Source organism: Narcine bancroftii, chromosome 3 (genome assembly GCF_036971445.1).
Source record: "Narcine bancroftii isolate sNarBan1 chromosome 3, sNarBan1.hap1, whole genome shotgun sequence".
Taxonomy (NCBI): Eukaryota; Metazoa; Chordata; class Chondrichthyes; order Torpediniformes; family Narcinidae; genus Narcine; species Narcine bancroftii.
Genome location: NC_091471.1, coordinates 323,343,519 through 323,368,268, shown reverse-complemented (window position 1 = coordinate 323,368,268; position 24,750 = coordinate 323,343,519). Strand labels below are relative to the sequence as shown.

At 46.4% G+C, this 24,750-nt stretch overlaps 1 long non-coding RNA gene across 1 annotated transcript; it reads right to left on the bottom strand.

Annotated features, from left to right (window-relative positions):
- Positions 1 to 272: 272 nt before the first annotated feature.
- Positions 273 to 24,399, bottom strand: LOC138756556 (uncharacterized). The gene is made up of 2 exons (XR_011353155.1): positions 24,101 to 24,399; positions 273 to 344 (listed from the first exon to the last, which is right to left on the bottom strand). It is a non-coding gene; the product is annotated as an uncharacterized lncRNA (long non-coding RNA).
- Positions 24,400 to 24,750: the final 351 nt, after the last annotated feature.

Below are 24,750 nucleotides of genomic sequence, written 5' to 3'. Positions count from 1 at the left end.
CCACTCTGCCTCTCCCTCTCTCACCTTGTCCCACCCTATCTTATGCTATCTCACCCTCCTACCCTATCCCTTCCTATTCCACCCTATCTCACCTCCTCCACCGTCTCCCACCCTATCTTACTCTTTCCCACCCAACCTCTCACACCCTATCTTACCCTATCTCACCCTCTCCACCCTAACCCACTCTTTCCCACACTATCCCACGTCTCACCCTGACCCAGCACCCCCATTTTGCCCTGCCCTACATTGTCCTAATCCTGTCCATTCTTGCCTTGTTATAATTTTCTTTTATTGAAGCTGTGAACTAGTTCTGTCGAGCATGTCAATGACTGAAGCCTCATCCACTGGAAACAGAGAGCAGAAGAGAATGGTCAGCATAGAAGTTAGCGCAAAACAATTGCAGCTCCAGTGACATTGGTTCAAATCCTTCACTCTCTGTAAGGACTTTGTACATTCTCCCATATCACATGGATTTCCTCCAGGTGCTCCAGTGTCAAAGTTATACAGGGTTAGTGGGTTAATTGGCCTTGTGATGTATTTAGGCAACGTGGGTTCGTGGGCTAAAAGGGCCTTTTTCCGTGCTGTATCTCTGAATTAAAATATATATGTTTGTGAGCCTTGTGATGTGGTCTCACTGATATGAGCACAAGACACTTGCATACTTTTAATACTTGGCATGGTGTGAGATCTGCATTCTCTGCAGAGAACGTTTTTGCCTTCAGAAAAGCCATGTGTTGGGGATTAGGACTCAGCAATTACTAAACACAATCACATTCTGTGATAATGATCACATGACGGTCAGGAGTGTTGGCGCAGGTTCCCTGGGCTGAACTTGGCAAAGTAGGTTCATCTATCCATGATGTGGGTGGCATACGCCAGCATGTCCCAAAATGGAGGCCACAGAGTGCATTGTGCCAAATCATTGAGAACAGAGCAGCATTCTGAATGGCCAAGACCCTCTGAATAACATGAAATTGTCTGCAATTTTTGAAGGAGAATAATTTACCATTTGGCCAATGTAATTCTTGGGCTTCACCAACAGTTAATGTGATCTTAGTATTGGTGTGGAATAGCAGTTAGCACTGTTGATGTCCTCAGCTGGAATAAGCTAACATGCTTGTAATTGCTGGGGTCAAGAGGAATACACAAATGAGAAACTCAGCAGGTCACGCAGTATTCATAGGAAGTAATGTTTCGGGCTGGGTCCTTCATCAGCTACAAGCAAGAACAGGCAGGTGCCTGCACAGAGAGGTGGGAGGATGGGGGAGGAGAAGAGAGAAGGGAGGGTAGAACACAGGCTAACAGCGAAGAGGTAATAGGTGGGTCGAAGACAAAAAACGTTGAAAGGAGTTGGAGTGGATAGCTCTCTGAATGGAGAGGGAAGTGCGTGAGAAGGCAGAGCAAGGGAGACAGAGGGGAAGGTAGAGGCATTTATTGGAAAATGGAGAAGACGATGTAAATGCCATCTGGTTGGGGATTGCTGAGACAGAATATTAGGTGGGTGGCCTCAGTTTAGCAGCACATAAGGCAGACACATCAGTGTGGGGATGGAGTGAGAGATTAAAACAGCTCTCCACTGGGAGATCCTTGATATTGCAGTGGACAGAACGAAGATGCTCAATGAAATGCTCTCCCAGACAGCATCCAGACCCTTTAATGTACAGGAAGCCACACTGGGAGCACCAATGCAGTAAATTGGCTTCTCATTTAAGAAAGGATGTGCTAACATTGGCGAGGTTTCAGAGGAGGTTCACAAGGATGATTCCGGGAATGAGAAACATTTGACAGCTCTTGACCTGCACTCATTTGTATTTAGGAGAATGAGGGGGATATTATTGAAATATTTTAATCTGTAAAGGCGTGGAGAGAGTAGATGTAGAAAGGTTCTTTCCCATAGTGGGACAGTTTTGGATAAGAGGGTGCAACTTTAAGATTGAAACACGTCCATTTAGAACAGAGAGGTGGAGGAATTTATTTAACTAGAGAGTGGTAAATATGTGGAATGTTGCCACAGGCAATTTTACATTTTAAATTTGGACATACAACACAGTAACAGGCCCTTCTGGCCCACAACCCCATGCAACATTACACCCAATTGACCTATAACACCCCCCACCATACTTTTTGAAGGGTGGGAGGAAGCCAGAACATCTAGAAGAAGCCCACACAGACATGGCAGAAAATACACACACCTTACAGACAATTCTGGATTCGAAACCAGGTCAGTGGCGTGCTAACCACTACGTGGTTCTTGATTAGCCAGGACATCAAAGGTTATGGGGAGACAGGTAGACAGTGGGACTGCGTGGGAAAAAAAATGGCAGGGCAGACTCGATGGGAAGAACAGCCTATTTCTGCTCTTGTTCCCTATGGTTTTAAGTGACCACTGCAGATTTACAAGGGTCGCTTCCTTTGGGAGGACTGTTTTGGGCCCCAAATAGTGGTGAGGGAGGAGGAATGGGCACAAGTGTAGCATTTCCTGCAGCCACAGGGGTAGGTACCAAAGGGGCAATGAGTAGGAATGGATGAGTGGATGAGGGAGTCCCAGAGGGAGCAGTCCCTGTTGAAAGCTGAGAGGTCAAGTGGAGGGAAGATGTGTCTGGTGGTGGGATCCCATTTTAGGTGACGGAAACTATGGAGGATAATATGGTGGATGCGGAGGCTGGTGGGGTGGTCATTGTAATTGCTGGTGTGTGCATGTTCTTGTTGTTCTTTACTGTGTTTGCGTCAGTTGGTTTATGTGAGCTGTTTGTGGATCTTGACTGGTGTGTAATGTGGTTGCATAAGTTGTGTACACTCGTACCTGTTGGTGTCTGCCGTTTGTGTGTTTGTATCAGTGTAGAGGTGATTACATGTGTTTATTACTTGTAAATCTTCGTCCGCGAAGCCAAGCCAAAGAAAGAAAGATTGGGAAATAACCTAGGTCAGATCTTTCAGCGGGCAAACATTTCAGAGAAAGTGATCAACCCTCTCTCTCTCCTTTACTGGAAAAGGACAAGAAAAGACAATTTGGGAAAATATTTAATTGGGGCAGGGAAATATTATGCTGAGGCTGAACCTTGGGAGCATAAACTGGGAGCAGATATTCATAGGGAAAAGTGTAGCAGAAATGTGGCCAATGCGCCTGGGGCTCTGCACGAGTAGATTCTATTGAGGCAGGGAAAGGAGCGTAATGTGAAAGAACCACGGGGTACAAGGGATGTGGAAAATCTAGTTAAAAGAAAAGCTTATGAGATTCAAAACTGATAGAGCTCTGGAGAATTCCAATGTTGCCAGGAAAGAGCTAAAGAAAGAGGCGCTAAGGAGAATGAGAAGGCTCGATAAAAAGATCTCAAGAAGCAGGATTAAGGAGAACCCCATGGCATTTCACAAGTACATGAAGAACAAGAGGATGTGCCATCAGCACAGGATCCGTCTGGAAATGTGGGCATGGAGTTGCCGGAGATATTTTTGCCTCAGTATTGACCAGAGAAGAGGACCTTGGCAATTGTGGGGATGAGTTAAGCAGACTGAAACAATTGAACATGTTGACATTAAGAAAGAGGATGTGTCAGAGCTATTGAAAAGCATGAAGTTAGAAAAGTCACCAGGACCAAACAGGATTTACATAGGGCTTCTGTGAAGGAAGAGACTGCTGAGGGTGATGATCTTTTCATCATCTCTGGGCTCAGGAGAAGTACTAGAGAATTGGAGGGTTGCCAATGTTGTTCCCTTGTTCAAGAAAGGGAGTGGAGGTAACCCAGGAAATTACAGACCAGTGAGCCTTACTTCAAGTGGGGGGAAACACTTGGGGAAGATCCTAAGAGACAGGATTTATAAGCATTAAATGGGCAGCGTGATTGGCGTAGTGGTTAGTTCAACGCCTTTACAGTGCCAGAGATTGGGACCGGGTTTCAAATCCTGCACTATCTGTAAGGAGCTTGTACCTTCTCTCTGTGTCTATGTAGGTTTTTCCTGGGGGTCCGGTTTCCTCCCACTATTTGATAACTACCGGACCTATAAGTTAATTGGATTTAATTGGGTGGCACGGGCTCATGGGCTGAAATGGTCTGTTTCCATGCCCTATGTTTAGTATGTCACAATCTGATTAGGAATTAGGCTTCGTCATATAAAGGTCGTGTCTCACAAGCTTGATTGAATTATTTCAGAATGTAACAAAGAACATTGATGAAGTAGAGCGGTGGATGTCGTAATTTCAGAAAAGCATTTGATAAACTTTCCCATGCAAGACTCATTCAGAAAGTAAGACAGCAAGGAGACCTTGCTTTGTGGTTATAGAATTAGCCTGTCCAGAGAAGGCAGAGGGTGGTTGTAGATGGTTCATATTCTGCATGGAGGTCGGTGACGAGTGGTGTCCTGTAGGGATCTGTCCTGGAATCCATCCTCCATGTGATTTTCGTAAATGAACTGGATCAGGAAGTAAAATCACAAGATCACAAGATATAGGAGCAGAAATAGGCCCTTCGGTCCATCGAATCTTCTCTGCCATTCTAATCATGAGCTGATCCATTCCCCCACTCACCCCCACTCCACAAATTTCTCCTCTTGATGCCCTGACTAATCAAATACCTGTCAATCTCTGCCTTAAATGCTCTGAATGACTTCACCTTCCACTGCCACCTGTGGCAACGAGTTCCACAGACTCACGACCCTTTGACTAAAGAAATGATTCTGCATTTCTGTTTTAAATTGATGCCTTTTTATCCTGAAAGTGTCTCCTCTTGTCCTTCACTTCCCTACTATGAGAAACAACTTTGTCACTTCTACTCTGTCCAGCATTCAAATGTCTCTATAAAGTCCCTCTTCACTCTTCTGTACTCCAACAAGTACAGTCCAAGATCGAGAATTGCTCCTCATATGCTAACCCTTCCATTCCTGGTATAATTCTAGTAAATCTTCTCTGAACCCTCTCCAACACCAGCACGTCTTTTCTCCAATAGGTGCCCAAAACTGTACACAGTTCTCTAAGTGAGGTCTCACCAGTGCCTGATAGAGTCTCAACATCCCAGCTATACGTCTAGAAATGAAAGCCAACATTGCCTTCTTCACCACTGACTCAACCTGGAGGTCAACTTTTAGGGGATCCTGCATGAGGACTCCAAGTCCCTTTGCAACTCAGAATTTTGAATTTTCTCTCCAACAGTCTGCCCATCACGACCGTACACTTTCCAATATTTCCACATTTTGCCCATTCTCCTAATCTATCCAAGTCTCTCTGCAACCTTTGTTTATCCTCAGCACCACCCAGCCTATCACATGTGAGAGCCAAAATGTGTATACATACTTTGTTAGTCGGTGTCCAGGAGTCCATAGGCTGGACGTGGCCTTTTTGATTTCTGTGTATGTGCACAGTGGGTTTGCGTATTGGAGTTCATTTGGTGCATCTATGAGAGTCAAGGGTACGAATTCAATATCACTAAAGAACTTAACTCTCGCGTGTACGCCAACTGAACTCCAATACATGAACCCACCATGCATCATGCTTGCGCCAACTGAATACATACACATGCACACAAAAATCAAGGTAGACATGCCCAGCCTACAGACCCCGGGACGTCAGCTAACAAGGTAAGCATGAACCAGAATAGACAATAGACAATAGGTGCAGAAGTAGGTCATTTGGCCCTTTAAGCTAGCACCACCATTCACCATGATCATGGTTGATCATCCACAGTCAGTACCCCCTTCTTGCCTTCTCCCCATACCCCTTGACCCTGCTATCTTTATGAGTTCTGTCTAACTCTCAAAAGTTTCCAGAGAATTGGCCTCCACTGGCTTCTGAGGCAGACCATTCCACAGATCCACAACTCTCTGGATGAAAAAGCTTTTCCTCAACTCCGTTCTGAATGGCCTACCCCTTATTCTTAAACTGTGGCCTTTGGTTCTGCACTCCCCCAACATCGGGAACATGTTTCTTACCTCTTGTGTGTCCAATCCTATAATAATCTTATATGTTTCAATCAGATCCTTTCTCATCTTTCTAAATTCCAGTGCATACAAGCTCAGTCACTTAAATATTCCAGCATATGACAGTCCCACCTTCCTGGGAATTAACCATGAATCTACGTTGCACTCCCTCAATAGCAAGAATGTCATTCTCAAACTTGGAAACCAAAACTGGACACAATACTCCAGGTGTAGCCTCACCAGGGCTGTACAACTGCAGAAGGACATCTTTTCTCCTAGACTCATCTCCTCTTGTTATGAAGGTCAACATGCCATTAGCTTTCTTCACTGCCTGCTTGTACCTGTGTGCTTACTTTCAGTGACTGATGAACATGGACACAAAGATCTCATTATACTTTCCCTTTTCCTAACTTGACACCATTAAAATAGTCATCTGCCTTCCTGTTCTTGCCACCAAAGTGGATAACCTCACATTGATTCACATTTGACTGAACCTGCCACACATCTGCCCACTCACCAAACATTCGCATAATATTCTCCTTACACTTCACATGGCCACCCAGCTTTGTGTCATCTGCAAATTTGCTAATGTTAATTTTAATCCCTTCATTTAAACCATGAATGTATATTGTAAATAGCTGTGGTCCCAGCACCGAGCCTTGCGGTATCCCACTAGTCCCTGCCATTCTGAAAGGGACCCGTTAATTCCTACTCTTTGTTTCCTGTCTGCCAACCAACTTGTCAGTACCCTACCCACAATATAATGTTCACTAATTTTACCCACCAATCTCCTATGTGGTACCTTATCAAAGACTTTCTGAAGTCCAGGTACACTACATCCACTGGCTCTCCCTTGTCAAATTTCATAGTTACAGCCTCAAAAAATTAGTCAAGCATGATTTTCCCTTCATAAATACACGTTGACTCAGACCAAGCATGGTCGACAAATTCAGGAAGCCTTAAGATGTTATCAAATCTACGATGAAAAAAAGATTTGATTTAAAAAGTTTGCTTTAAGACTTTGTTACTTCACGTGCGCTGGCAAAATTCCGACATGCTCATTTTGAGATAGGACCAATCCTTCAGTCCAATTACAGTCGTTAGTTAAGGAGTGCCTTATCATTTACAAATTTAGCCAGAAAGCCATATCCAATTCATTTATGTACAACGTTAAAAGAAGCCATCCCAATACCAACCCCTGAAGAACATAACTGGTGACTGGTAGTCAACAAGAAGAGTTTGTTCTCACTCTGTTTCCTGCTGACCAGCCACTGCTCTACCCATGCTCTTATCCTCCCTATAATCCATGAGCTCCCATCTTGTTTAGCAGCCCTGTGTGTGGCACCTTGTTGAAGGTCTTTTGAACTGGATGGGGGCCAATAGCTTGGTGGGTGAATTTACTAGAACTGTTGGGGAGGGTTTAAACTAGTTTGGCAGAGGGTGGGTGGGAATCAGAATGAGAGTGTGTAGATTAGGGTAGAAGGACAACCAGATTAGAAGGGAGAGAGGAATCAGATTGTTAAAATTAATGAAGGAGAGGAGGTAGTAAAAGTAGATAGTAATCAAAGGAGTGAATGTGGGGACCTTCTTTCACGTATATATCCCAACCCCAACCAACCAATTTTCCCTTGCAACCGCTGCAACCGTGTCTGCCTGTCCCGCATCAGACTTGTCAGCCACAAACGAGCCTGCAGCTGACGTGGACATTACTGCTCCATAAATCTTCATCCGCGAAGCCAAGCCAAAGAAAGAATATTTCAATGCAACGAGCGTGGTGGGAGAGGTGGATGAGTTTAGAGCATGGATTGACACATGGAAATATGATATTGCAGCCACCAGTGAACCCTGGTTTCAGGAGGGGAATGATTGGCAGCAAAATGTTCCAGGATCCCGATGCTTTAGGTGTGATCGAACAGGGGGATAAAAGGTAGAGAAGTTGCATTGTTTGTTAGAGAAAACATTCCAGTGGTGCTATGGTAGGATAGATCAGAGGACTCATTCAGTGAGGTGATTTGGGTGGATGAGAAATGGGAAAGGCATGAAAACACTAATGGGGGTGTATTATAGACTACCCCCCACCCTAATGGACAGAGAGAATTAGAGGAGCAAGTTTGTAAGGAGATCACATATATGTCATAAACATAAAGTGGTGATTGTTGAAGATTTTAACTTTCCACACACTGACTGGGACGCCCATACTGGATGGATGGTTTGGAGTTTGTCAAATGTGTTTAGGAAAGTTTTCTAAATCAATACGTGGAAGAACGTACGAGAGAGGGGGCTGTATTGGATCTCATATTAGGGAACAAGATAGGTCAGGTGACAAAGGTTTGGGTTGGGGACACTTTTGGTCTAGTGCTCATGATTCTATTAGTTTTAGATTAATTATGGAGAAGGAGGGGGCTGGGCTTGAGGTTGAGATTCATGATTGGAACAAGGCTAATTTCGAGGAGATGCAAAAGGATTTAAAGGGTGTGGGTTGGGAGAATTTATTTTCTGGGAAGGATGTAGCAGATAATGAAGGATATTCAAAGGGGAAATTTTGAGGGTACAGAGTTTATATGTCCCTGTGAGGATTAAAGGAAAGGTTAGAAAATATAGGGAGCCTTGGTTTTCAAAGGATATTGGGAATTTGGATCGGAGGAAGAGGGATGTGTACAAGAGGTATAGACAGGAGGGAAGAGATGAGGTGCTTGAGGAATATAAGGAGTGTTAAAAAATCTTAAGAACATTAGAAAGACTAAAAGGAGATATGGGGCTGCTTTGGCAGGCAAGGTAAAAATAAATCAAAGGGTTTCTACAGGTATATTAAAAGTAAAAGAATAGTGAGGGATAAAACTGGGTCCCTTGAGGATCAGAGGGGTAGGGTATGTGAGGATTGAGAGAGATGGGGGTAATTTTAAATTATATTTTTCTTCAGTATTCACTAAGGAAAGAAATATTGAGTCAGGGGAAGTAAGGAAAACTAGTAGTGAGGTCATGGGTAATCTACAGATTAATGAGGAGGTAAAACTGGCTATCTTACAGAGAATCAAAGTAGATAAATCTTCGGGTCCTAACCTTGAGGGAGGTTAGTGTAGAAATAGCGGGGGCTCTGACAGAAATATTTAAAATGTCACTGGCCATGGAGGAGGTGCCAGGCGATTGGAGGGTAGCTCATGCTTTTCTACTGTTTAAAAAAGGCTTTAAAGGTAAACTGGGTAATTATAGACCTGTGAGTCTGATGTCAGTGGTATGTAAATTAATGGAGAGTGTTCTTAATGATAGAATTTACAATTATTTGGATAGACGGGGACTGATTAGGAATAGTCAACAAGGTTTTGTACTGGGTAGATCATCTTTAACAAATCTTATAGAGTTTTTTGAGGAGGTTACTAAGAAGGTTAATGAAGGGAAGGATGTGAATGTTGTCTATAAGGACCTTAGTAAGGCCTTTGACAAGATGCCACATTTTAAGGTTAATTAGAAAGGTTCAATCATTAGGAATTAATGTTGAAGTAGTGAAATGGATTCAACAATGGTTGGATGGGAGATGCCAGAGAGTCACGGTGGAAAATGGAGGCTGGTGACTCATGAAGTGCCTCAGGGATCAGTATTGGGTCCATTGTTTTCTGGATGATAGGTTGGTAAATTGGATTAATAAGTATGTAGATGATACTAAGATTGGTGGTGTTGTGGACAGTGAGGAATGTTTTCAAAGCTTGCAGTGAGATACAGGCCAGTTAGAAGAGTGGGCTGAAAGATAGCAGATGGGGTTTAATACTGATAAATGTGAGGTGCTACATTTTGGTCGGACCAATCAGCAAAGGTCATACATGTTAAATGGTCGACAATTGAGGAGTGCAGTAGAACAAAGGGATTTAGGAATTCTGGTACATAATTCCCTGAAAGTGGAGTCACATGTAGATTGGGTGGTGAAGAAAGTTTTTGGTATGTTGGCCAATCAGAGTATTGAATATAAGAGTTGGGATGTGTTGTTGACATTGTATTGGCCATAGGTGAGACCAAATTTGGAATAATGTATACAGTTTTGGTTGCTGAATTATAGGAAGAATATCAACAAAATTGAGAGAGTACAGAGAAGATTTATAAGAATGTTGCCTGGTTTCAAGGGAGCAGAGGAAAGAAGAGGTGAGAAGGAAGGAAGTATTATTCTAAGGGCATTTACTGGGGCCTATAAAGTCGGGAGAGGAAAGGAGCAAAGGGTAAAGAGGAGGGAAGGTAAGGAGTATTTTTAAGGCATCTGTTGATTGAATCGGAGGGGAGGGATTCAGAAGCGACCATTAGAGGAGTGAGGAGGAGAGGCTGTCGGGAAGGTAAGGCCTATAAAAGGGCACTGACCGGGGCCTGGTCGAACACTCGAGGGAGCAGAAGAAAGAAGTATTATTCTAAGGGAACTTACTGGGGCAGGTTTAATTATCAATTATTTGGTTAATAAGCCAATTGGTTCATAGGCCAATAAATAAGAGGGGAGGTACAGGGAGAGGCTAGGGAGGAGTGGTCCAGGCGAGTGAATGGAGCAGTGAAGGAGTGGGGCTTCGAGGCTTTGGCTCATCAGGCTTCGGCAAAAATAGGCGAGGATAAAGGTGGGCTTTCTTATTCACCTTTCATAGGTGAGTATACATTAAAAGGCTGAGACATGCCTATGGGGTTAGTACTATGCTCAAGTTGCCAGATGTGAGAAATATGGGAGAGTCCCTGCCAAGTGTCTGTGCCAAGTGTGATGAGGTGAAGTTCCTTATAAACAGGGTTAGTGATCTGGAGCTCCAGCTTGAGGACCAATTGCTCATCAGGGAAAGTGAGGAGGCAAATAAGAGGCCCCTTCCCCTCCCCAGAGAGCATGTGGGCAAGGGGGGGTACCGGGACACAATTGTTAAAGGATAAAATTAAGGAGCTGGAGTTACAACATGATGATCTGAAGCTTATTAAGGAACGTGAGGTGACAAGTGAGAGGCCCTTTCCCCTCCCAAGTGTGCATGTGTGCAAGGGGTGCACCGGGACACAACAGTAAAAGGATAAAATTAAGGAGCTAGATTGCAGCGTGATGATCTGAGGCTCATGAGGGAAAGTGAGAGGCCCACTCCCATCCCCAGAGTGCATGGGTGGCAGGGGGGTACTGGGACACAACTATTAAAGGATAAGGAGCTTGAGTTGCAAGGTGATGATCTGAATCTTAGCAGGGAAAGTGAGGAGGTGAGTGAGAGTCCCTTAACCCTCTCAAGAGTGTATGTGGGCAAAGGGGTGTACCAGGACACAATGGTTAAAGGATAAAATTAAGGAACTGTTGCAGTGTGATAATATGAGGCTTATCAGTGAAAGAGAGATGGCAAGTGAGATCCCCTTTCCCCTCCCCAGTGTGCATGCGTGCAAGGGGGGTACCGGACACAATGGTTAAAGGATAAAATTATGGAGCTGGAGTTGCAACGTGATGATCTGAGGCTCATCAGGGAAAGTAGGGAAGTTATTGACATGACTTCCAATCAGGTGGTTACCCCCAGATTGGCGGGGTCAGGTAAGTGGTCCACTGTCAAGGGTGGGAAGAATGCTGCTCAGTCAGTGGAGAGCATGCCCGTGGCTACTCCTCTTAGCAACATATATATTGTTTTGGATGATTTTGGGGAAGATGACCATTCTGAGATTGAATAAAGGGAGTCAGCGGTGCAGAATGGAATCAGGAGGGACAAGGTTGTCATTGGGGACTCCATCATCAGGGGAACAGACAGAAGGTTCTGTGCGCCTGACAAATATTCCTGCATGGCATGTTGCCTTCCAGGATTCAGAGTGCGGAATATCTCGGACAGGGTCCTGAGAGGAATGTTTGAGCAACCGGACGTTCCTGAAGAGGGAGAACTGTGACCTAGGCTGGAGATTAAAAAGCAGGACCTCCAGGGTCATAATCTTAGGTTTGCTACCTTTGCTGCATGCGGGACGGGGCATAAATGAAAAAAATAGGAAATTAAATGGTGCAGGGTGCAAGGTTTCGGGTTAATGGACCATTGGGATCTCTTCTGGGGGACACAAGACCTCTACAGGATGGATGGGTTGCACCTGAATCCAAAGGGGGCTAATATACTTGCAGTAAGGTTTAATAATGCTGTTGGATATGTTTTAAACTAAATTGGCAGAGGGAGGGGAACCAGACTGATAGGGAAATGGATAGGAAGGAGAACATAAGGGTAGTTCCATTAGACAGTGAAATCTCAAATCCAGAGGGAGCAAAAAGGGATAGGAAGTTCAGAGAGGTTGTCAGGCATCAAATTGGAGAGAGCAGGGTGGTACAGTTTCAAGGTATTATATATGAATGCACGGAGTATAATGAATAAAATGCATGAGCTTGAGGTGAAAATGGACATTGGTGGAAATGATGTTATCGGAGTAATGGAGACATGGCTGCAGGAGAGACAGGATTGGGGAATTAATGTTCCAGGGTATACGTCCTATCGAAAAGACAGAATGTTAGGTCGAGGAGGTGGGGTGGCTCTGTTGGTGAAGAATAAAATTCAGGCAGTGGAAAGGAAAGACATTGAATCAGGTGGAGTAGAGTCTGTTTGGATAGACTTGACAAATTGCAAAGGCAAAAGAACCATAATGGGGATTATATAGAGACCTCCGAACAGTGACTCTGATGTGGGAATCAGTATAAATAAGGAATTAAGAATGGCATGTCAGAGTGGTAGTGATACAGTAGTTATAGGTGACATCACCTTTCAAGTGGACTGGGAAAATCAAGTAGGTGTGGGAAAACTAGACAGTGAGTTTATAGAATGTCTCTGAGATACATTACTGGAGCAGCTTGTGATGGAACCTACCAGGGGGACATTGATTCTGGATTGATACTGTGCAATGACAATAAGGGTCCTTGAGGCAGGGGTGCCATTAGGTCATAGTGACCGTAGTACGAAAACTTTTAATCTGCAAATGGAAGGGGAGAAAAGAAGGAAGTCAGAAACATTAGTGCTACAGCTGAATAAGGGTGACTATACAGCTATGAGGGAGGAGGTAGCCAAAATAAAATGGAAGGACATTCTAGCTGGGATGACAACTGGGCAAAAATGGCAGGTATGTCACAGGATTCAGAATAGATTCATTCCAAAGAGGAGGAAAGACTCTTCAAAGAGCAAATGGCAGCCGTGGCTGACAAAGAAAATCAAGTGCAGTATCAGGTCTAAAAGAAGTAAGTATAAGATGGCAAAGCAGAGTGGGAGGTTAGAGGATTAGGAAGCCTTTAAAAAAAAAAGAAAGTCATTCGAGAGGGGAAAATGAAGTATGAGGTCTAATTGACAAGTAATATAAAATGGGATAGCAAAAGCTTCTTCAATTATGTAAAAAGGAAGAAATTGGTTAGGATCAAAATTGAGCCCTGAAAAAATGGAGAAGGGTGAAATTATTACTGGAAACAAGGAGATGGCTGAAGAATTAAACAGATACTTTGCATCTCTCTTCACCAAGGAGGATCCAAGTTATGGTCAGATAGGCCATGCAGTATCTAGGGACTTGGTGAAATTACCGAAGGAAACAGAATTTGATGGATATTCAGATCCAGAAGCAGGTGGTTGTGAATAAATTGTTAGAACTGATGCCTGATAAGTCCCTGGGCCTGATGGGCTGCATCCCAGGGAACTTGGAGAGGTTGCTCTGGAAATTGTGGAGGCACTGGTCGACATTTTCCAAAGTTCCATAGATTCCGGGGAAGTGCCTGCAGACTGGAGAGTGGCTAATGTAGCACCGCTTTTTAAGAAGGGAGGGAGAGAGAATACGGGAAATTATAGACCAGTCAGGCTGACATCAGTGGTGGGGAAGATATAGGAATCCATCATTAAAGGAGAAATAGCAGGACACTTAGGAAGGAATAATAGTATCGGTGTTAGTCAACATGGGTTCCTTAAAAGAAAATCTTGCTTGACTAATCTGGAATTTTTCGAGGACCTAACAAGGAGGGTGGACTCGGGAGAGCCAGTGGATGTGGAGTTCCAGAAAGCCTTTGATAAAGCCCCACACAGGAGGCCAAATGGCAAAATCAAGGAGCATGGTATTGGGGGGTAGGGTGTTGTCATGGACAGATAGTTGGTTGAGAAATAGGAAAGAAAGGGTTAGGATAAAAGGGTCATTTTCAGGATGGCAGGATGCACCGAGTGGGGTCCCGCAGGGATCAGTTGTTTATCATTTATGTAAATGTTTTGGATGAGGGGATTAATAACTACATATGCAAATTTGCAAATGACCCTAAACTGGGTGGTAGTGTGTGAAGTGCAAGGAGGATGTCAGGAAATTGCAGAGGGACTTGGACAGATTAGGGGAGTGGGCGGAGAAATAGCAGATGAAGTTTAATGTAAGTAAATGGGAGATTGTCCATTTTGGAGGCAGTAACAAGAGAGCAGAGTATTATTTAAATGGAGTTAAGCTAGGGAATGGGGTAATGCAAAGGGATGTGGGCGAACTTGTTCACCAGTCATTGAAAGCTAGCATGCAGGTTCAGCAAGCGGTGAAGAAGGCGAATGGCATGTTGGCTTTAATAAAGAGGGGATTGGAGTATAGGAGTAGAGAAGCCCTCCTGCAGTTGTACAGGGCCCTGGTGAGACCTCATCTCGAGTATTGCATCCAGTTCTGGTCCCCATATTTAAGAAAGGACATACTTGCTATAGAGGGAGTGCAGCGCAGGCTTACAAGGTTAGTTCCCAGGATAGCAGGATTGTCATACGTGGATAGGTTAGAAAGACTTGGGTTATATGAGATGGAGTTTAGAAGGATGAGGGGGAGACATGATTGAGGTATTTAGGATTATCAAAGGGCTTAACAGGGTGAAACCAGAGCACATGTTCCCAATGATGGGAAAGACTAGGGCTAGAGGGCATAGTTTAAGAATACAGGGAAGGCCATTTAACACAGAAATGAGGAGAATTTTTTATACCCAGAGAGTTGTAGATCTGTGGAATGCATTGCCACAGAGGGTAGTGGGGGAAGATTTACTGGATAGATTTGATAAGGCAGGGGAGTTGAGGGTTATGGGGATAAGGCTGGGATTGGTTATTGAAAGAGAAAGATCAGCCGTGATCCGATAAATGGCGGTGCTGGCTTGACGGGCCAAATGGTTGACTCCAGCACCTATTGTCTATTGAGTTACAGGGAAAGGTTAAACAGGCTTGGACTTTATTCCCTGGTGTATAGAAGATTAAGGGGTGATTTGATAGAGGTATTTAAAGTTATGAGGGGAACAGATAGAGTTAATGTAGACAGGCTTTTTCCATTGAGAGTGGGGGAGATTGAAACAAGAGGACCTGGATTGAGATTGAAGGGGGAAAAGTTCAGGGGAATCATGAGGGGGAATTTCTGCACTCAGAGGGTGGTGGGATTGTGGAATGTGCTTTTGGATGAAGTGGTAGATATGGGTTTGATTTTAGTATTTAAGGAAAAATTGGATAGGTCTTTGGACGAGAGAGGTGTGGAGGGTTATGGGGTGGGTGCTAGTCAATGGGACTATAAGGGAGAAGGTGTTCGGCATGGTCTAGAAGGGCTGAACTGGCCTGTTTTAGTGCTATAATTGTTATATGGTTATATTTGAAAGTCTTATTACACAAGGTCCACTGCATCTTCCCTTCTTATCTCTTCAAAAAATTCCTATAGGTTTGTCAGACATGATTTTCCTTTAAGGAAGCCGTGCTGACTTGGGCCTATCTTTTCATGCATCTCCAGGTATTCTGTCAGCCCATCCTTGACAATTGACTCCAACAGCTTCCCAACCTCGATGTCAGCACAATAGATCTATTGTTTCCTTTCTGCTGCCTCACTCCCTACTTAAGCAGCGGAGTGACATTCGTGATTGTACAGTCCACCAGAACCAGGCCAGAATCCATAGATTCCTGGAAGATCATTACCAATGCAGCAAATAAGTCAACAACTACCTCCTTCAGAACATGAGGGTGTATTCCATCTGGTCCAGGAGGCTTATCTCCCCTTAGACCACTAAGCTTCCCAAAATCTCATGATTTTGACTGCACTCACTTCTCCCCCGAGAGAGCCGTGAGAGCCAGGATTCTACTAATGTCTTCCAAAATATTCATTCATTTCCTCTCCCATCTCCTTGTCTCCCAGTACAATCTCTCCAGCATCGTTTTCTATTGGTCCTAAGTTTACTTTGGTCAATTTTATGTATTTAAACAAGATTTTAGAATCCACTTTGACATTATTTGGCAACCTCCTTTCAGATTTCATCTTTTCCCTCCTTATGAGCCTTTTTAGAAACCTCAGATTTCAGATCTATCATCAGATACATACATGGCATCACATACAACCCTGAGATTCTTTTTTCTGCAAATGAGGCAGAATTACTACTTATGGGTAATGCAATAAACTCTGATCAATGTACACATGTAGACAAATAAAGAAATGCAAATAAAACAAATAAATAGACAAATAAAACCGTGCAATGAAGAGAGAAATAAATATCACTAAAGTGCACAAGTGCGAGTCCTTAAATGAGTCCCTGATTGAGATTGTTGTGGAGGAGTCTGATGGTGGAGGGGGAGCAACTGTTCCTGAATCTAAGTGTGCGAGTCTTGTGGTACCTACACCTTTTTCCTGATGGCAGAAGCGAGAATAGAGCATGTGCTGGGTGATGTGGATCCTTGACGATTGCTGCTACTCTCTGACGGCAACAATCCCTGCAGATATTCTTGATAGTGAGGAGAATTTTGCCTGTGATGTCCTGGTCTGTCTCCACTACCTTTTGGAGGACTTTACACTCATTGATGTTTCCATACCAGAACGGGATGCAGTTGGTCAGCACACTTTCCACCACAAAATTTGCCAGGATTCTTAGTATCGTACTGTGGTGATACACCACTGGCCTACCGCAGGGGGCAACCTCTTTACCCGCAGAAGAGCATGGGGACATGACAACACCTGGCCGGCTGTCAATCAGCCGACCTGAATGGGCCAAGCCCCACCCTGTTGGGTGTCAATCACTCTCCGGGATATAAGCCTGAGCCAGCCCTTCAAAGTCACTCTCAGAGCTCACAGCAGCACAATCTCCCAGCTGGCTCTGTGGAAGTTTATGTCGAATAAAGCCTGTTGTACAGACTTTTGGCTCTGAGTGTTTGCTTCTGACTGACAGCGCACCACAATTTATTCAACGTATATTTTTAAAAGCTGCTATGGAAAAGCTCCTGAGCGCCAGGAGCCTCGAAATCAACCCATGCCACTTGGAAGCACAAACACGGTTCGAGATCTGGAAGCACATGGTCAAAGCGATCACTGAGGCTCACACCGATGACATCCTGGTCTCTAATCGAAAGGGGCTTGTCTTACTCTAATCAAACCTGGGTCTCCGAGCCTTCCAGGCTCTCAAAGACTGCTCTGAGTACACGGAAGCAATGAACACCTTCGAGGACATGTATAAACCTCCCACAAATGTGGTCTTTGCAAGGTATCTATTGAGTATCTGAGCCCAACAACCTGGGGAGGTGGCCGAGTCTTAACTGGGAACCCTGCATGCGTTGGTCCAACCTTGTCTGTCTGAACTTGGGGCAAATGAAAGAGTGGTCGAGAGGTTGATTAGGGATGCCTACGTCCAAGGGCTACATGTGAGGGCCGTCAGGCAGAAGCTGCTGGAAGAAAATGTCTACTTCCAGGCCAAAACAGTGGAGGTAGTCTGTACCCTGGAGGCAGCAGCCCTGCACACTGAAGCCTTTGACTCCAGGCTTCCTCCAGCCTCCACATAGTCAGTGTATTCAACTTCTATGGCCCTGGATCAAGCTAGGGAAGAAAACATCGCTGCTGTGGGTGCCCAGCACCCTTGTAAGTACTGTGGATCCTGGTGTGGGTCTGATCATCGATTGTGCCAAAACTGCCCAGCCAAAATTCAGTACTGTTCGAGGTGTGGCAAGAAAGGCCACTTTGCCAAGGTATCCCTCTCAAAGCCAGCTGGCAGCTTAGCAGCCCTCTAGGACCTGCCCCCCTCCTTCACAATCCCCAACACGTGTGATTGCCGGGCAACTCCATTGCCCCTGCAGCCACTTCTGGCCTCCCCAACCCCAGTGTCCCAACTTCTGGCCTAACTAGCAATGGTCACCGTGTGCACGCCAAGCACCTGGACTAGCCCTCACTCCCGCCAGTGCTGCCTGCCAAAGACTACAACAGCGTCACTTCTGGTCTATGGAATGACATCACTTCTGCCAGCCGTGGTGCCGTCACCCTCCCCAACAGCCAGCGGCGCAAGACCAGCCATGCGGCGCCGTCATCTTGGGCTAGGTATGTGTGGGTGCCGCCATCACAAAGGTCCTCCCAGATCTTCAACAATGACAACGTGATCAACACGGGCGCTGACCAGGCCACCCTACTGACTAACCGCCGCACACCGCACCCCACGACTACGGAGAACACCACCAGTGACACTCACCTCTCACGATGTCTGCAGAGGACACCGATGAACTCAATTCACCTCCACCATTGGGGAACGACAACTCAGACCCCGAGAAGGTCCTAGCAGCCACCACACTGACCAGGGACATCCCCACGACCTTGGGCATTCCATGATGGACATAAAAATCAATGGACAGGTAACAAAGTGTCTAATCAACAGTGGCAGCACCGAGAGTTTCATTCACCCGAGCGTGGCCCACTCACTAAAGCTAAAAATCCACCCCACCACCTTCTCTATCGCCTTCGTCGCCAAGGACTGGACTATCAATACCCTCGGGTGCTGCTCGGCCGATCTGACTGTGGTGGGGGGGTGGTAGACATACACTGGGTTCAGGCTCCTGGTCATGCCCAAACACCGTTTCTGGCAGAAGGTGTCATAGAGCCCAACAATACCCCTTGGAGAGCCCTAGTCCTGATGGTCAAAGGGGGAAGCAAGAATGGTCATGGACTACAGCCAGTCATTAACTGGTACACCCAGCTGGTCGCCTACCCCCCTACCAAGGATAGCCAACATGGTCAACGAGATAGTCCATTACCAGTGTGTGCAAGACCTGGTCTGGGACGTTTGCATGTCAGGGTTGAGGTCAGACTATATCCGACAATGTCTCCTCGAGGAGGATCATCTCCCATTGAAACAGGCGATCCAACTGGCCAAGACGGCCCAGCGCCACGCAGTCGATCGTGGGCAGAAGCAGGCCTATCCAGTATGCGCTGCCATGAGGGCTGTCATCCTAGGAGTCACCATAGGGGATGGCTGATCCGACTGCGGCCGCAGTGGCACCGGGATCCTCTAGGTGCAACATCTGTGGGCAGGCAAGACATCCATGACCTGCTCGGGCTGGGGTAAAAAGGGCCAGTATCAATGAGTCTGCAGGTCCAAAGCCCCATCCCAAAGCAGTGCAGCGTGTATGGCCGAGGAGCTTCCAGTGCCGGCCACGTGCGCAGTAAGGCAGGCGCCATTTTACTTGTTCCCGCCTCCATCCACTACGCAGCGGCAACTCTCACCAGTGACATCAGTTCCGCCCCTGACATCAACGAGATAGCCTGTTACCAGGTCTTCTCCACAATTGACCTGAAGTTGGCCTATCACCAACTCCCCATCCACCCGCGGGACAAGTCCTATACCGCATTCGAGGTGGGCTGGCACCTGTACCAGTTCCGCTGAGTTCCATTTTGGGTCACGAATAGGGTCTCCATCTTCCAGTGGGAGATGGATCGAATGGTAGACCGGCACAAGCTAAAGGCGACTTTCCCGTACCTGGATAATATCACCATCTGCGGCCACGACCAGCAGGATTATGATGCCAACCTGGAGAAATGTCTCAAGATGGCCGAGGAGCTGAATCTCACATACAACTAAGAGGAGTGCATGTTCAGCACCACCTGCCTCGCCATCCTGGGGTACATCGTGGCACATGGTGTCATCAGCCCAGATCCAGAATGGATGCACCCATTAATGGAGATGCCCCTTCCCCCCCATGCTCAATGCCCACTGCAGATGCCTTGGCTTATTCTCTTATTACTCCCAGTGGGTCCCCCGCTTCTCGGATAATGTCCCCTTAATGGCTAGGCCATATTTCCGCTCCCACCTGAAGCGCAGGCAGCATTCATGTGCATCAGGCAGGACGTCGCAGATGCCACGATGCATGCTGTGGTTGAGGACACCCCCTTCCAGGTGGAAAGCGATGCCTCCAATGTGGCCCTCGCCGCCACCCTCAACCAAGGGAGGCGCCTGGTCACCTTCTTCTCCAGAACCCTCCACGGCTCCGAGCTAGGGCACTCTGCCATTGAAAAGGAGGCCTGGACAATCGTGGAAGCGTTTCGTCACTGGCACCACTACCTGGCTGGCAGGAGGTTCACCCTCCTCACTGACCAATGGGCAATGGTGTTCATGTTCAATACCACACAGAGGGGCAAGATTAAGTATGACAAGATCTTGCACTGGAGAGTCGAGCTTGCAACATACAGCTACGACATCCAGTATCATCCCGGGAAGTTTAACAACTCCTCTGACCCCCTCTCTCGGACTTGCGCATCGCTCCACGACAACTAGCTGCAGCCACTGCACGTCTCTCTGGCACCCGGGCATCACCAACTTATACCATTTTATCAAGTCCTGGAACCTCCCGTACACCGTCAGGGATGTCAGGACCATGAGCGAGGCATGCTGGATCTGCATGGAATGCAAACCTCACTTTTACCACCCACCCCAGGGTCACGTCATGAAAGTCACTTGGCCTTTCGAGCGCCTCAGCATGGACTTTAAGGGGCCCCTGCCTTTCACAAATCACAACGTCTATTTCCTCACAGACATAGACGAGTACTCCCACTTCCCTTTTGCCATCCCTTGCCCAGATACCTCCACAGCCATAGGGCACTGACACAGATCTTCACCATGTTTGGCTAACCTCCATTTATCCAGCGTAACCGGAGGTCTAGCTTTATGAGTGAGGAACTGCGCCAGTACTTGACATCAAAGGGCATCGCGACTAGTTGCATGACTAGTTACAACCCGAGAAGTAATGGGAAAGTGGAATGTGAGAACGGAGTGATATGGAAGGCAGTTCTTCTTGCCATAAGTCAAAAGGGTGGTCCATAGAATACTGGCAGGTCACTCATCCCGAGGCACTCCATGCCATTCGGTCACTTATGTGCATGGCTACCAACGAGACCCCTCACGAACACCTGTTTTATTTCCCAAGGAGATTGGTGACAGGAACATCTCTCCCGGCATGGCTCGCATCCCCAGGTCCAGTGCTCCTGCGTAGAAATATGCGGGTGCACAAGGCCGAACCCCTGGTCGAGCAGATGTTCATCCTACATGCGAACCACAACTATGCCTACATTAGGTTTGGCAGCAGCAGGGAGGACACCATCTCAACCAGAGACCTGGCACCGGCAGGAGCACCCACCACAGCACAGCATCCTCCAGCCCAGGACCCCGCCGGCCTGACACACACCCCTAACCCCGGACAGCTATGGGGCCCTCAAGACCTCCTTGGGCACCAAGGACTTGCTACAACCGTGGGGGACGAACCCACCACCCCTGCCCATCCGATGCGATACACACGACTTAGCCCCAGCTCCCCTGGTCACCTCTCTATGCTGCACCACACCAGCCACTCTGGCCCCTCCCCCCAGCCCCACCACACCCTCACAAACCAGTGACCAAGAGCCAGTCCTGCGACAGTCACAGAGACTCCGACAGCTGCCAGACCATCTTAATCTGTAAATACTGTTGTATATGTTTGGAGCTTTTCTGCAACTCCCCTCCCCTACTGCAGGGGGCAACCTCTGTACCTGTAGAAGAGCACGGGGACAAGACAACTCCTGGCCGGCTGTCAATCAGCCAACCTGACTAGACCAAGCTCCACCTGGTCGGGTATCAATCACTCTCCAGGATATAATCCTGAGCCGGCCCCTTCGAAGTCCTCTCAGAGCTCATAGCAGCACAATCTCACAGCTAGCTCTGTGGAAGTTTATGTCAAATAAAGCCTGTTGTGCAGTCTTTTCGTTTTGTGTGTTTGTTCTGACAGACAGTGCACTATAGTGTCTTATAGCAACAGGCATTTCTTGTATTTGTCTCAGCTTTTGTTTGCAAATAAAGCCTTAAACTTTTCTGAAGATTTCCTCACATTTCTGACTTATTTGTGGACATCAAAAAACTTCAACCCTACACAGGTTGATTCTGTTATTAGGAAGGTGAAAGGTTTGTTGGCCAAAAGGCCTCCTTCTGCTCCTATATTTTATGGTCTTATGGAATCGAGTTCAAGAGCCAAGAGTTAACGTTGCTGTTATGTGTACAAGACCTTAGTTCGACCCCACTTGGCTTATTGTGTCCATTCTGGTCCCTCATTCTAGGAAAACTGAGAATGTTACCGAGAAGATGCAAAGGAGATTTTGGCAAATGCTTCTGCTGTTCACCTGAATGTGAACATGGAAATACGACATTGTGGCTGTTACAGAGACAAAGCTGCTTGGAGGAGAAGTGGGCTCTATACTCTGACGCATTCGAATAAAGTCCAGATGCATTTTAAATTATTTATTAGTGAACACAAAAGGATTCATAACATGGTAATGACTAGACTCCTCGGTAACGTAACATGTAACGTCTAATGACCAACATGTAATGTCTAATGACCAGATTGTTACGGTCAACAGAAAATATTGGAGCCTCACTCACCCACCGTCTATTCTGCCATTACAGTCAGCACAGGCTAACTAATTGCCTTACCATGCGCAATCCCCACGCAAAAGTAAATCCAAGTCCATAGAGCATGGGCACTGGAAGATAATGAACATGCGCAGCCCCCAGACCCCGAAACGCCGCCGACACTCACAGCCAAATCAACAACAGTAAGCAACGAGCTTTTGGCAAAACTGGCTGATGCAGGTACTGGCATTTGGTATTTTAAAAGGAATAAGATGGGAGGGGGGGAGTAGCATTATTGGTCAGGGATAGTATCATGACTATAGAAAGTGAGGACACTGCAGAGGGAGTGTCCACTGGGTCGGTGTGGGTGGGCGTCAGAAACAGGAAGGGAACTATCACTGTGCTGGGAGTTGTCTATAGGCCCTCAAATAGCCCTCGGGTCACCAAGGCACAAATAAGCAGGCAGAATTTTGGAACGGTGCAGGAAATACAGGGGTGTAGTTATGGGTGATTTCAACCTCCCTAAAATTGACGAGCACCTCCTGACTGAGAGGGATGGATGGGGCTAAATTTGTCGGCTGTGTTCAAGAAGAATTCCTGACACAGGCTGTGAACCAGCCAAAGAGAGGAGAAACCGTACTGGATCTAAATCTGGGTAATGAATTCTGCTGTTCACGTTACTGACCCACTGCATCACCAGATCCAGTTTCAACAGTGTCGTCATCAAGTTTTCAAATGACACAACAGTCATCGCCCTTATCAGCAAGAACGACGAGTCGCACTAAAGAGAAGAGGTGGGAAATCTCATGAAATGGTGCGAGGGTAACAAGCTGAATCTCAACAGGGACAAGACGAAGGAGATGATCATGATCAGGAGGACCAGTAATGACCACCCTCCACTACACAACCACAACTCTGTAGTGGAGAGAGTGGAGAGCACCAAGTTCCTTGGAGTTTACTTAACTAGTGACCAATTGTGGACACTCAACATCTCCTTACTTGTCAGGAAGGGGCAACAGCAACTGCACTTCTTGAGAAGGCTGGAGGGCAAAGCTACCAGCCATCATTATATTAACCATTATATCGAGAGCATTCTGGCTGGCTGAATCACAGTGTGGTACAGTTACTGCAGAGAAATGGATCGTAGGTCAATCCACAGGACCATTAGGTTCACTGGAGTCTCTCTCCCCACCCTCCCCCCACATCAATCATTATCTGAAGGGGGCGTGCAAAATTATTGAGGGCACCCAGCATGTTTTAGCTGCTCCCGCCAGGGAAGTATCAGAGCCAGCACCACCAGGCTGAGGAACAGCTTCTTCCCATAGGCAGTGAAGATGCTGAACGACCAAAGGAACTGCTCACACTGACCCTCTGACATGGGGCAGGTTTATGCAGTTAGTTCTGTAATAGATGAAAGACGATGTGGTTTGCTGCTTAACCTGTGGTGAGATTTAACAATGCCTACATCTGATGACCTCATTATTACACAAAACCTTCCTGGCATGTATGGAAACGGCTGACAATAGAAAAGAAAGCAACAGGTCAATGAAGTCAGACTCAACATTCCCACCCCTTTCCCAACCAATTCACGAGTGTGGTTTTTTTGGTCCTGGAGGCACTCACTCAATGTAACTAGTCAGAGGTCGAAGCTCCGTTTTCTTGCAGCTCCTCTCCAAAAGAAGGTTCCCCCCACCCACCCACCCCCCCCCCCCCACCGTAAAGTGGAAAACAGGATGCTTTCTTGACATCTTGGAGTGAACGTCACCATTGAATCGAGCTTGGTTTTCGGAGCTGCTGGCAGAGGACTACCTTGGTGATAGGAGGCCATCACAAACACTAAGGAGATGGGGCAGGCTGACCACTGAAGTTAGATTTGACAGAAGTTCCTTTGCTGCAAGCACACACAGGTTTGGGGCATCCAATGGGCATCTATCAAACGGCCAGCATTGACGACCTCACAAAACAGGCCGACATAATGTCATGGAGATGACCTCTGCAATGCAGGTAAATGTGGGCAATACAACAACCTGATGGATAAGACAGAGCTGGAACAACGAATTGCAGTGCTTACTGTGCAAGTTGAGGCTTTGACAACCCAGTAGAACCATCACTGTTTCCAGTTCAACTCAAATCCTGTGGGTCAGGTACAGGGCAGAGGTGGCGCCCAATGCATTTGCTGGAAACCACAGAAATTTGGCCCAGAGACCTGGTTGTGCCAACCTCCTTGCTTCTTCTACATGTGATTAAACGAGCAGTTAGAGGTGACTGCTGCC